This window comes from Mustela putorius, unplaced genomic scaffold, assembly GCF_011764305.1.
Source record: "Mustela putorius furo isolate JIRA1106 unplaced genomic scaffold, ASM1176430v1.1 tig00003903_pilon_pilon_pilon, whole genome shotgun sequence".
Classification (NCBI taxonomy): domain Eukaryota; kingdom Metazoa; phylum Chordata; class Mammalia; order Carnivora; family Mustelidae; genus Mustela; species Mustela putorius.
The window spans coordinates 3221090-3225616 of record NW_025422051.1 but is presented as its reverse complement, the minus strand read 5'-3'; the positions used below and the strand labels follow the sequence as shown (position 1 = coordinate 3225616).

General features: G+C 42.3%; 2 pseudogenes; both read left to right on the top strand.

The window, feature by feature from the left end:
• On the top strand, positions 1-149 carry LOC123388599 (annotated as a pseudogene).
• A 3883-nt stretch (positions 150-4032) lies between these two features.
• LOC106006050 lies at positions 4033-4473 on the top strand (annotated as a pseudogene).
• Positions 4474-4527: the final 54 nt, after the last annotated feature.

The window sequence follows — 4527 nt, the reverse complement described above, 5'->3', positions numbered from 1 at the left end:
ATCACTTCTCGGCCCTTTGGCTAAGATCAAGTGTAGTAAATGCCTGCCCACTGGAATTTTTTACATTGAAAATCTCAGTTGAATATATTCACAAATTTTCACATACTGGAGAATATTTCTTAGTGACAACCTACATTAATATATCTCCTCTTTCTTAAATACTTCCCCATATATCCCACACTGATGAGCACTTAATAGATACAAATTCCACGTTCACTGATACAAGTTCATTGGCATATTGTCTCAAACCCAGATTACAGTATTCCCTATTCATAACAATCACACTAACTCAAGTATATCTCATACTGGTGACCTCCACTGACAAAACGTCACATTTATAAATTTTCTTCCATGACTTATTTCAGCCAGGATGGAGTCACAGAGACCAGATTTCCCTTAGGCCTGGAACAAACAAACAAACAAAACAGACAAAATGCATGGAAAAAACAACGACAACAACAATCCACAGTTTTCAAGGCACTGGGTATCAGGCAATGAACAACAGTGATCCCCGAGGAAAGGGAAACAAATAAAGTGAGCGTCTGATTGTTCTAGCATACTTCCTTGAGAGACATCCCAGGGCATCGCACAGAGAGGGGGAACTGAGGAAAAGCCTGGTGAATTCTCCCTGACTTGAGAAGGAACTGAGAGTCTAAGGAGGAGAAGGCAGCTAGGATTCATAGGACAAACCACCAGAAGGGAGAAAACTGCAGAGAGAAGCACCAAGTGATCCCTCTAGGGTCCTCTTTGAGTGTTCAATAAAGTATTGATCAGCACACGTGGGTGAGGGAACTGAGGTCAGTGAGAGAGCCATCTAAAAGGATAAGAGGAAATGGTGCCATTCATGGCTTGTAATAGTGCCGTAATCACCAACCAGACTGGAAAAATAAGGCACTGCATAAACAATTCCAGAAGCTCTTGCCCCAGTAGTGGGGAATAATTGGCCGTAGGTTGACCTCTGCTCCAGATACACCTAAAAATTATATGAGGAAGACCTTATATAAGGATAAAACTTTCCATGGAACTTACTTGTGTCCCAGAACAAAACTCAAAATAGTTTATAAAAAATGTACAAGTATCCAGTCAGCCAAGTAAAATCCACAATGGCATTCAGTCAACAATCAATAAGTACACAAAGAGGTAGGAAACCAGCACATGTAGTGAGACTAATCAAGCAATCGATCAACTCACCCAGAGCGGACATACATGTTAGAATTAACAAATAAGGATATTAAATAATTATTATAAATTTATTGCACAGTGGCTTCTCTCCCCAGCTCTTTGGTGGTGGCCACCTAAACAAGATGACGAAGGGGACTTCATCATTTGGAAAGCATTGTAGTAAGACACACACATTGTTCTGCGCTGTGGCTTGAGGGCCTACCACATTCGGAAGCTGACCTGTGGCAAATGTGGTTATCCTGCCAAGAGGAAGGGAAAGTGTAACTGCAGTGCCAAAGCTAAAAGGTGAAATACCACTGGGACCAGTTGGTCAAATGATGGACCTAAAAATTGTATGCTGCAGACTCTGGCGTGGATTCCATGAGGGAACAATGTGCAGCATCGAGTTCATCTTAAGGATTTCAACCATTAATCACACAGTAAGAGTTTGGACTTATTTAATGAATGAATGAACAAATGTATTGCATATCCTCAGAAAGTTAGTAGAGACATGGAAAAAATGTAGAGAGAGACCCAGTACAGGATTTCCACTTCTGGGAAAACGGAGTAGATGCCTTTTTCCCTGTCTCTCCCCTGGAGTACAAAAAGCCCCTGGAAGTAATATTCATAAAAGCAAACGTAAGATGACTCTGAAAGGTAGGAGGAAGAATGCAGACTAACGAGGGATCAGAACCCAAAAAAGAGCACACTGGTGAGTTCTATGGATTTTTTTCTTCATGCATTTGAGACTGCAACCTAGCAACCTAGAAATGCCAATGGACCCAAACAAGACAAATGACCGTAACCGAAGCCTTCTTTCTTTTGTCAAAGAACCAGGAAATGGGCAGCCCCAAGAGATAGTAAACTTTTAGAAAATTGTTACATTATTGAATCAAAACAGTGTAGAAAAAGATGTGACCTAATTCCCACCTCCACCAACAGATGCCAAGCGAGGAGCTTATGTTTTCACCCTCTAGATGCTGTGAATTCATGCCAAACCCCTGCCAAGGTGGTCTCAGAAAAGACTGATTACAGAGCTAGCACTTTTGTCTTGACCGGGTTGTAACAAGCCTTCCCCTATGTGGTGTCAGTGGAGACCATGTGGGGAGCCTCAACTTGCTCTCTCACTTGGCAGTGTCAAGTCACCTCTCTCTTTCCCCCCAGGGTCATATCACTGGAGGCCATATAGAGAGCAGAAAGGAGGCACGGCTACCCCTTCCACTCAGGGAAATATAAGTGGAGCCCTACCTGTGAGCGGAACTCCAAGCCCTACCCAACAGTAGCAAGGAGCCTCCCCTCTCTGTTATCAACAGAGGCCAAGTGGGGAAGCTAGACTCCTTCCCATACCTGGCATTAGCAAACTAGCACCCTCCACTCATTTTCCCTGCTGGAATGGTATCAGAAAAAGCCAGTTTAAAAAGAAGGCTCACAACCTCAACCACAGCAACTTCTTCCTAGAAGCTTCACCAAAGGCAAGGGAAGTAAAGGCAAAAATGAACTATTGGGACTTCATCAAGATCAAAACCTTTTGCACAACAAAGGAAACAGTCCACAAAATTAAAAGACAACTGACAGCATGGGCAAGTTAGTTGCAAATGACAGATAAAGGGCTAGTATCCAAAATCTATAAAGTGCTTATCAAACTCAACACCCAAGGAACAAATAATCCAATCAAGAAACGGGCAGAGGACATGAACAGACACTTCTGCAAAGACAACATCCAGATAGCCAACAGACACATGAAAAAGTGCTCCACATCACTCGGCATCAGGAGATACAAATCAAAACCACAGTGAGATACCACCTCACACCAGTCAGAATGGCTAAAATTAACAAGTCAGGAAACAACAGATGTTGGTGAGGACGTGGAGAAAGGGGAACCCTCCTACACTGTTGGTGAGAATGCAAGCTGGTGCAGTCACTCTGGAAAACAGCATGGAGGTTCCTTGAAAAGTTGAAACTAGAGCTACCCTATGACCCAGCAATTGCAGTACTGGGTATTTACCCCAAAGATACAAATGTAGTGATCCAAAGGGGGCACCTGCTCCCCAATGTTTATAGCAGCAATGTCCACAATAGTCAAACTATGGAAAGAACCTAGATGTCCATCAACAGAAGAATGGATATATATACATATACATATACATATACATATACATATGTATATAATGGAATACTATGCAGCCATCAAAAACCCCCCAAATCTTGCCATTTGCAATGGCGTGAATGAAACTAGAGGGTGTTGTGCTAAGCAAAGCAAGTCAATCAGAGAAAGACAATTATCATATGATCTCACTTATTTGAGGAATTTGAGAAGCAAGACAGAGGACCATAGGGGAAGGGTGGGAAAAATGAAACAAGACGAAACCCAAGAGGGAGACAGACCATAAAGACTCTTAATCTCAGGAAACAAACTGAGGGTTGTTGGAGGGGAGGGGGGTGAGAGGGATGGGGTGTCTGGGTGATGGACCCTAGGGAGGTTATGTGCTATGGTGAGTGCTGTGAATTGTGTAAGACTGGTGATTCACAGACCTGTACCCCTGAAACAAATAATACATTATGTGTTAATTTAAAAAATACAAAATAAATATATTCACTAATTCAAAAAATTTTTAAAAATAAAAAGAAGGCTTAAGTAAGAACCAGAGATTCATAACATACATAAAATGTTCAGCTTTCAATTGGAAATCACTTGTCATACCAAGAACCAGGAATATATCAAACTGAATGAAAAAAAAATCAATACATGTGAACACAAAGATGACAAATTACCTGACACTATCTTTCAAAGATTTTAAGCAGCTGTAATAAAAATGGTTCCTTTTCCTTGGTGCTCCCTGCAGAGATGGCAGCTGTCTCCTACTTGGTATCATGGCCGCCCTCAGAACCCTCGTGAAGCCTAAGATCATTAGAAAGAGGACCAAGAAGTAAGTTCATCCGGGACCAGTCAGACTGATAGGTCAAAATTAAGCACAACTGCTGAAAACCCAGAGGTATTGACAATAGGGTGAGCAGAAGAATCAAAGGCCCAACCTTGATGCCCAACATCAGTTACAGAAGCAACAAGAAAACAGAGCACACACTGCCCAGTGGCTTCCGGAAGTTCCTAGTCTATGTCAGGTGCTGCTGATGTGCAGCAAATCTTTCTGCGCCCAGGCTGCTCACAATGTCTCCTCCAAGAACGGCCGAGCCACTGTAGAAAGAGCAGCCCAGCTGTCCATCCGTGTCACCAATCCCAATGCCAGGCTGCGAAGTGAAGAAAATGAACAGACAACTCATGTTCATGTCATATTTGTGTTAATAAAACCATAAAACTAAAAAAATGCTTTAGTGAACAAAAAGGACGCTTGAAACCAGGGCATCTGG